Source organism: Penaeus vannamei, chromosome 37 (assembly GCF_042767895.1).
Source record: "Penaeus vannamei isolate JL-2024 chromosome 37, ASM4276789v1, whole genome shotgun sequence".
Classification (NCBI taxonomy): Eukaryota; Metazoa; Arthropoda; class Malacostraca; order Decapoda; family Penaeidae; genus Penaeus; species Penaeus vannamei.
In genome coordinates, this window is record NC_091585.1 from 26,755,961 (window position 1) to 26,765,960 (window position 10,000).

The following is a 10,000-nucleotide window of genomic DNA, read 5'->3' on the forward strand; positions in this document are numbered from 1 at the left end:
CGTAATTTTCATTATCAGGATAATAATAAAAGAAAGAATAATGATTGTAGGTAAATGTTACTGATAATGAAACAATAACAATATTAGGATATAATTTATGATAACAATAATGATAACAGTCATAATAATAATTATGATAATGTTTATAATAGTTATGGTGATAATAATAATAATAATAATAATAATAATAATAATAATAATAATAATAATAATAATAGTAATAATAATAATAATAATAATAATAATAACAATAATGACAATAACAATAATAGCAATGATAACAATAATGATATCAATAATAATATTAATAACAATGACAAGAACAAGAATAATAATAACAATAACAATATCAATGATAATAATAATAATAATAATAATAATAATAATAATAATAATAATAATAATAATAATAATAATAATAATAATAATAATAATAGCAATAGCAATAATAATAATAACAATAATAAAAAATAAAAATAAGAATAATGATAATGATAATAATAATAACAATAATAATAATAACAATAATAATAATAATAATAGTAACAATAATAATAATAATAATAATAATAATAATAATAATAATAATAATAATAATAATAATAATAATAATAATAATAATATTGATAACAAAAACAATAACAATAACAATAATAACAATAATACTAATCATAATAATAACAATAACAATAACAATAATAATAGTAATAGTAATAGTAGTAATTATAATAATGATAATAATAATAAAGATGACAATATTACTAAAAAATATATCACAGTGACCGCTCTTACTACTTTTAAGTAAATTTCTAGTATTATTACTATTAACAAAAGTATCATTAATCGTTTTATAACAGAACTCAAATAGTGATAACGAAAGCCAATCAGAATGTACCTAATGTCTCTGATTTTATTCTGAATCATTATTTGCAATATCATTATCATCAATGTCACATTAAAATCAGCATATTGTAATGAGCATTTGCGATATAATCATATTTTCAGCCTCGTTGTTTCAATTGTCTAAAATACTTTAATGCAGTTACACTCATTATGATTCGCATAAATATTAATGTTTATTTCCATTTCCCGAATTCCTATGTTGTTGTCAATGTTGATTTTAGTCTGAATAGCCTTACGAGAATGAGTAAAATTGTCTTTTAATTTTATATCTGTCTACTTACGAGAATGAGCAAAATTGTCACGTCTTTTAATTTTATATCTGTCTAATCCACTGCCACAAGGGCGATAAGCAAAACAATGAATTTTGCATACTTTTAATATGCCTTTTAGCACGTGAACCGATAAGAAAAGAGTAAAAAGGCTGACACAAAGATGTTACGCCTACGTCGCCTGCATTCGTGTCATCAAAGCAAAAGGAGTCGTGCTGTGCTGTTTACCTCCGTGTCCCCCTCCCCCGGGCCGCTACCCCTGGGAGTGCTGACCCTTGTGGCTCTCGCTCCCCGGCCAGCAGACTCGGCTCGGGAGGCGTTGGGAGCGATAGTACACCATCGGAGGAGTGGGACCGACTGGGAGGCAGCAAACAGCACGGTCTTCTTTTCCCTGAAATGCGAATGGCATGGGACCGCGCGACGCCCTCCAGCGCCGATGGGAAAGGAAACGTTCAGGAAATGGAATAGACTGAATCATATACAGTGGATGAAGGGACAAAGGCTGTCCATGCGGTTTTCCTTCCAGCCAGATCCGCACAGCTCAAGTAAATCTGTTTCATGTTCCCGGCGTGCTTGCGGACGCGGGCAGGTGGGCCCTCAGAGATACCACGATCACAGACAGGAGTTAGCGATAACTGCCGCTTGTTCGCTTATCTATGGGAATGGAATGATAGGGAAACCTAATTGAGGTTAGCGAGCTCAGGAGCGAGAGGCAGCGGCGGCCTCCCCTCATGTAATGTCCGGCAGCGGGAAGGCACCTACACCTTACACACACCACGGTCTCACTACCTGGTTCTTCCCCTACGTCCACACACGGGTGCACGGAGGGGACCATTCACAGTGCAAGCAATTCCGCTAAAGCTACAGCAACAAGGGCGGTGCCTTTCGAGTACACTGGCAACCACATTGCTCTCTCCGTTTCCCAGTCTCCCTCAACCTGGATTTCAAAAAGATTTCGTCCCAGCCGTGCCAGCGCTTAGCACCGAGAGTTTTGTCGGTGTGCAACATAGTGCGAGTGCTCCCTTTACACGTAACTGCGAAACATATTTGAATTCCACTAAGCCACTCGGTCTAACACGCACAAGATGGGTCGCCGTAAACCACACGCCGCTTTCCAACACGTACTAGCGAGTGGAGGCCTGGAGTGCTCAAACCCTCGTGCTGGGTTACGGGATACTATTAACGCTGACCGCATTTGGGCGGATTCGCGGGTCCTTCTCAATGAAAACGTCTCGCAAATAAATCCCTCAGCGTGATTCGAGTCCCATACAATGGTCGTTGCAGCTTGCTCGAGCGAAATCACAGTAGGGACGAGAAATAAAAATCGCGGCCTGGCAACTCGTCCGTGAGACTTGCCCAGCCCCTTGTGTGTGAACGCGAGGTTGACGTTTTCCCGAAACGCGAGTCTGTATTTCACATTAAATCGTTCGTGTCGCGTCGACTCTCATTCACAGATTACTTTGAGGTAAAAATGATTCATATTTGCCGTCTTTTTGCTGACAATAGGATAATCTGTGCAGACGACATGGTTGTACCTGAACCACGAGCGAAGGAAGAGGGGATTGTTTACTGAGGGGAAATGTACCCAGCGCTTCCGTTCGCGGCGACCCAATCCCGTGCAACCGGTAGCAGCGGCTGCTTCGGTTACCAAAGTTATCCGCCGCCCTTTCTATTGACTCTTCCTCTCTCTCTCCCTGAATTGCTATATCCAGTCAATACTTATTCATCATGTGGCAGCGAAAAAAGCCCGCGTCCCATCAGTGGGAGTAGAGCAAAGAGCTGGAAATATAAGCATTCGGGCCGTGAGCACACACGCCGCCTAACCAGGAGCAGCAATCAATACCTCTGGGTCTCAAACAGCATCAGCTCATTCGCCGCCGCCTCAACAGATGGCAGCACTTGCAAAACATCCGCGGGAAAGGAACAATTATTACTATATTTCTGGACCTTGAAGAACGTCACTATTGATGCATTTTTCAATATATTCCAATCCATTTCCTGAAAATGAAAACAATATATATGTTTATATTATATTCGCAGATATTAAAGGTATAGCATTTCAAAAAACGTTCTGACTTTTTTTTTTCATACTATTTCCGTGTTGGTTTCCCTTTCATGTTTGGCTCCGCTCTTTTGATATCACGACCAGTCACCTCTGCATGAGAGTTAACCAATAAAACCCTTAAAAAGCAAACTACCAATAACAAAACCCAAAATTTCATCCTATCTACCGCCAGAAACCGGAATCAACAGACTGCAAGGATGTACATCTCTGCCGGTCGACTCCAGAGCAGCAAACCCTCCACGCAATGCATTAGTGATGGAGTTCCTACCACAACCCGTGAGGAATTATTTAAATCTAGTCAACACAATATAATATCTGCCAAAAAAAACGTATTTCCGGTAGAATGAGGGTAAGTGCAGTAACCTAAACATGTGAAAGCAATGGGTACGGTGGTTAGTGGACGGGGGTCCCCTTATACCCGGGTTCTGCAGTGGAGTTTTAGTGTTGATCGAAAGAGTTTCTTTATTTATGCGAATTTACAGCTTTAGAAAAACAGATAGAATAGGTGTGCGTGTGACGATCTTACATGTTAATGTTTTAGGAAATGTTATGTTGTCTCCACACGCGAAGGAGGTGCAAAACCAGCTCTGAAACTGTAAATAAGTTAGGCTATAAATAAAGTAATTTACTGTACGCTTTTTCACACCAGCACAGGGCAAGTTAGGGTTTGCGGAAATGTTTGTATTTTGTATCTATTTAAGTTTTTTTATCTACATTCTTTAAAATGTCTTTGTATTTTTCATCACTCTTCTCTTTCTATTTCTGTCTGTTTATCTGTCTGTTTCTCTCTCTCTCTCTTCCTCCTTCCTTCCCTCTCTCTCTCCTTCCGTCCCTCTTTCTCTCTCTCCTTCCTTCCTTCTCTCTCTCTCTCTCTCTCTCTCTCTCTCTCTCTCTCTCTCTCTCTCTCTCTCTCTTTCCCTCTCCCTCTCCCTCTCCCTCTCTCTCTCTCTATCTCTCTCCCTCTCTCTCTCTCTCTCTCTCTCTCTCTCTCTCTCTCTCTCTCTCTCTCTCTCTCTCTCTCTCTTCCTTTCTTCCTCTTCGTTTTTTTTATTTTCTTTTTTCTTTTTTTCCTCCGACTTTTCTTTCTATCTTCTATGTTCTTTATCATTCGTTCTCCTTATTTCTCTTCTTCTCTTTTCTTTCCTTCCATTTTTTTCTTTCGTTCTCCTCCTTCTTTTTGTCTTTTTTCTTTCCTTCTATTCTTTATCTTTCGCTCTCCTTATTCCTCTTGTCTTTTATTTTCTTTCCTTCTATTATTTTATCTTTCATTCTACTTATTCCTCTTCTTCTCTTTTCTTTCCTTCATTTTTTTATCTTGCGTTCTACTTATTCCTCTTCTTTATTCTCTCTCTCTTTATATCCCTCTTCTTGTGTTTTCTTCTTTTATTGCTTCATTCCCTTTCTTCTTGTGTTGTCTTTGCTGTTTTCTTCTTTTTTCTTCTTCTTCTTCTTATTATTATTATTATTATTATTATTATTATTATTATTATTATTATTATTATCACTATCCTTCATTTCCTTTATTTGTTGTTTTCTTCTTGTAACTCTTGTTTTCTTCCATTTGTTTTTCTCCTTTTTTATTCATTCTCCTTCTTTTGGTCTTCTCTTCCTCCTCCTCCTCTTTCTTGGTGCGATTCTCCAGTTTCTTTTTTCTTATTTTCACTGTCTCTTTCTTTCTTCTCCTTTCTTTAGTCTTTTTCTCTTTCTCCTTTTCCTTCTCTTTCGTCTGTCTTTCTTCTTTTTTCTCTTTCTTTTGCGTTTCCATCTCCTTTCTTTTGTTTGTTTGCTTGTTTTGTTTTGTTTTTTCTCTCTCTCTCCATCCTCTCCTTCTTTTTCTTCCTACGCCATTTCTCCTTCGTATGTTTGTTTTTGCTTCCCTTTCGTTTGTCATTTTTCTTCTCTTTCTCTTCTTCTCTTTCTTATCATATCCTTTATTCTGTCTTTCTTCCTCCCTGATTCTTCTTCTTCCTACGTCCCTTCTCCTTCGTATGTACTTTCTTCGTTTTCGTTTATTTTCCTTCTTCCCGCGTTTCTCCTCATTCGTTTATCCTTTTTTCCTTTCTTCTTCTCTATTTGGTGAGCTTCCATCTCCTTTATTTTGCTTTTTCTTCTCCTTCCCTTTCTTCTTCTTCTTCCTACGCTCTTTCTCCTTCGTGTGTATTATGTTTCTTTCTTCTTCTCCTTTCTCTTTCTTCTTCTTCTTCCTCTTTCTTCTTCTTCTTCCTCCTACGCTCTCTCTCCTTCATATTCTTTTTCATTATTCTCCTTTCTTTCGCTTTTTTCTCCTTCCCTTTCTTCTTCTTCTTCTCCTTCTTAATACGCTCTTTCTACTCCTTATATATTATCTTTTTTTTCTCCTTTCTCTTGCTTTTTTTCTCCTTCTCTTTCTTCTTCTTCTTCTTCTTCTTCCTACGCTATTTCTCCTTCGTGTATATTCTTTTTCTTTCTTCTCCTTTCCCTTCGTTTTTTTCCTTTCCTTTCTTCTTCTTCTTCCTACTACGCTCTCTCTCCTTCGAACATATTCTTCTTCATTCTTCTACTTTCTTTCGCTTTTCTTCTTCTCTTTCTTCTTCTTCTTCATCTTCTTCCTACGCTATTTCTCCTTCGAACATTTTTTTTTCTTTTTTCTCTTTTTTTCGCTTTTCTTCTCCTTTCTTCTTCTTTTTCTTCTTCTTCTTCTTCTTCTCCTTCTTCTCCTTCTTCTTCTTCTTCTTCTTCTTCTTCTTCTTCTTCTTCTTCTTCTTCTTCTTCTTCCTTCGTCCCTTCCTCCCGCTTCCCTTTTCGCTGTAAATAGAAGTCTCATTCGTGATAAACATCAAATGAAGTGTTAACTGCTGGAAATAGAGTGTTAAAGACTGGATATAAAGTGTCAAATACTGACAGAATAAATACTAATAAATAATAAATAAATAAATGATAAATAAATAAATGAATAAATAAATAAATAAAACAAATAAATAGAATAAATAAATAATAAATAAATAAATAAATAAATAAATAAATAAATAAATAAATAAATAGATAAATAAATAAATAAATAAATAGAATAAATAAATAAATAAATAAATAAATAAAATAAATAAATAAATAGAATAGATAAATAAATAAATGTCAAATACTGACAGAACTCTTTAAGGATTTTGGTCTCTGTGACGTCACGGTCTCGGGAGATACCTCGTCATTCCAGTTTTGTTTTTGTTTTTGTTTTTTACATTTCAGTTTCTTCGGCATTCCAGTTTTTTTTTTTTTTTTTTTCTTCTTCTTCTTCTTCTTTTTTTTTTTTTTTTGGCATTTCAGTATTTTTCAGAATTCCAGTTTTCTTCCGCATTCCATTTTTTTTTTTTTTTTTTTTTTTTTGTTTTTTTACATTTCAGTTTTTTCGGCATTACAGCTTTTTTTTTTCTTTTTTTTTTGGTATTCCAGTATTTATCAGAATTCCAGTTTTCTTCGGCATTCCAGATTTTTTTTTTTTTTTTTTTTTTACATTTCAGTTTCTTCAGCATTCCAGTTTTTTTTTTTTTTTGTTTTTGTTTTTTTACGTTTCAGTTTCTTCGGCATTCCAGTTTTTTTTGTTTTTTTTTGGCATTTCAGTATTTTACAGAATTCCAGTTTTCTTCGGCATTCCAGATTTTTTTTAACATTTCAGTTTCTTTAGCATTCCAGATTTTCATCATTCCAGCTTTTTTAGCAATCCAGTTTCTTCATCATTCCAGGTTTCTTCATCATTCCAGTTTTTTTCAGGATTCCAGGTTTCTTCAGCATTCCAGTTTTTTAGCATTCATTTTTTTAGCATTCATTTTTTTAGTATTCTAGTTTCTTCTATATTCTAATGTCTTCAAAGTTCCAGTTTCGTCAATATTCCAGTTTCTTCAGCATTCCAGTTTGTAGACCATTCCAGCTTCCACACCATTTCAGTCTGTACATTACTGTAACTCTGGAAACATTGAAGTAACCCCTCTACTCTTACCACAGCCCTCACCCCCCCCCCCCCAACCCTTCCCTATCCCTCACTCCCCCGTAATCCCTCCCCATACCTCACCTACCCAATCCCTCATCCCCCCAATCCCTCCCCATCCCTCACCTACCCAATCCCTCATCCCCCCAATCCCTCCCCATCCCTTACCCCCCCAACTCCTCCCCATCCCCCCAATCCCTCCCCCCAATCCTTCCCCATCCCTCCCCCCCAACCCCTCCCCATCCCTCACCCCCCCCAGTCCCTCCCCATCCCTCCCCATCCCCCCATCCCTCCCCATCCCTCCCCCCAATCCCTCCACATCCCTCACCCCCCCCCATCCGTCCCCATCCCTCACCCCCTAACTCCTCCCCAATCCCTCCCCATCCCTCACCCCCCAATTCCTCCCCATCCCTCATCCCCCCTCCCGGTCCCCCTCCTGCATGGCTTCCTCTCCTCTCGCTTTTATTTTATTTATTTTTGTTCTTTTTTCGTACACAGAAGAACATAAATTGGGGTGTTGTTATGTGACCGTCTGATCCCCTGCATCTTTGGCCTGTTATTAATGAAGGCCATGAATAAACTGGAGAGAGAGAGAGAGAGAGAGAGAGAGAGAGAGAGAGAGAGAGAGAGAGAGAGAGAGAGAGAGAGAGAGAGAGAGAGAGAGAGAGAGAGAGAGAGAGAGAATTTCCATAAATTTCGGCATTGTCTTCGGATGAATTTGTCACGTGAGACAATAGCGAACTTACGACGTTCCCGCTTTGAGATCAGACTGTATTTTTTCTTATTTTTTTCTTCTTTTTCTTTTTTATAACTTTTTTGTTTATACATTTGTGTTCCATTCGTTTTATTTATACATGTTACATATACATATATATATATATATATATATATATATATATATATATATATATATATATATATATATATATATATATATATATATAAATATATATATATATATATATATAAATATATATATATATATATATATATATATATATATATATATATATGTATGTATATGTATATATATACATATGTATGTATGTATGTATGCAAATATATGTATATACATGTATATATACATATATAGATGTATATACATGCATATACATACACACACACACACACACACACACACACACATATATATATATATATATATATATATATATATATATATATATATATATATATATATATAGTTTTTGACCAAAAGAAGAAAGAATAGGAAGCTCTGTTGAGGATCCGAACATTTCTTGTATATCTTATTTTCCATCATTTTATTCCACAAAAGGAGTTCTATTTCATTTCGTTTCATATCAGCTTTTTATTTTTTTATTCCATTAACTTCCATCATAGCTCAAGTTTTTTTTCATTTCATTTTATAATTAAGCAATATTATTTCATCAATTCATTAGTTCATAACATATTCCCCGACCAAAATTCTCTTCCGAAGATGGCGAGCGAAGCACAAAGCGAAACACCAAACGAAGCCCCGAGCGAATCCGAGCGAAGCCGAACGAAACACCGCGAGCCAGTTGGCGTGTAAGTGCCTCCCAGACAAGGGGAAGACCGCCCCCTCACACGTCTCTCTCTCGCCCGACCGGAAAATTGGCGCTGGTTCCCGCTGGAGAAAGAGTCGAAGAGGCCTCTCATATTATTGCACTTTGATTCCCGATAGAGGGAACGCGGAGGCTGGACGAGGAGAGAGGCGCGCCGCGTGAATGTCGAATCCCCGAGGCTGCAAGTTGGCTGGCCGATTGCGGTTGGCGCGAACCTCGATCAACATGCTGGTGTTGAGGCAAAGGTTTAGCAGCCAGCGTTCGGCGGCGGGCCGTGGCGCTCCGGACAGCAGTTTCGCGGATCAGGATCTGTGTGTATTGTCGCAAGATCCCGGCGAATGGGAACAACACTCGCAATAACCGATTATTCGAGTACATTGCGGAGTGTCGTGTTGCTCCTTGCTGGTGCTGCGCGTCCCTGAGCTCCTGCCGCTCTTCGGAGTATCCACACGGACATGCAGTATATATAAATGTAAGTATGTATACACACATGTATCTAGATATGGATGTGCATACATATGTGTGTATGCATGTGTGTGTGTTCATACATACATACACAGACACTCACATGTATATGTGTATGTGTTTGTGTGTGCGTATGTATATCTTTAAAATACGAGATGTATTTAAGCAGTATCGAATATATCTCCCATCAGACACACACACACACGTATTTGTGCGTTTAAGTGTGTGTATGAATGTGTGTGATATATGTATGTATGTATTTAAGACCTTGATCCAGGGTAACCCGAAACAACATGCCTGTATGAGCATTTTTGCATGTTCTTTTGTGCACATATTCACACAATATGTGCAGTCAGCATCAGAGCTCCATGCATAAACATGAACCTCTCCTGTCTGCTCTCATGATGGCTGCTTTTCCGTGTTCATCAAAGTTCAGTGAAGTGGCTTCTGCTACGGGAATTAAGTGAATGTTCAAAGGGAATAGAGAAATGAACTCATTTTCTTTCTGGGAAATTATGTTGTGAATGCAATAAGGTAATTAGCTCTTGACGTCACTTCAATATCGCTAAATGCTCTCAGACTTTAAAAAAAGAAAGCCATAATGAAATTTAATTATCATGGAGATACATTCATATATATTTGTATATCGGTTTCATGTGCACATATCACACAAACACATACATACATATCTATCTATATATATGTATGTATATGTATGTATTTATATATATATTCATATATATACATATTACACACACACACACACACACACACACAC

At 37.2% G+C, this 10,000-nt stretch overlaps 1 protein-coding gene across 1 annotated transcript in view; it reads right to left on the reverse strand.

Annotated features, from left to right (window-relative positions):
* Positions 1-2,280, reverse strand: part of LOC113814157 (coiled-coil domain-containing protein AGAP005037) — a gene marked incomplete in the record, with an annotated part of 653,514 nt that extends 651,234 nt beyond the window's left edge. The window contains 1 exon segment of the mRNA XM_070115391.1: positions 2,255-2,280.
* Positions 2,281-10,000: the final 7,720 nt, after the last annotated feature.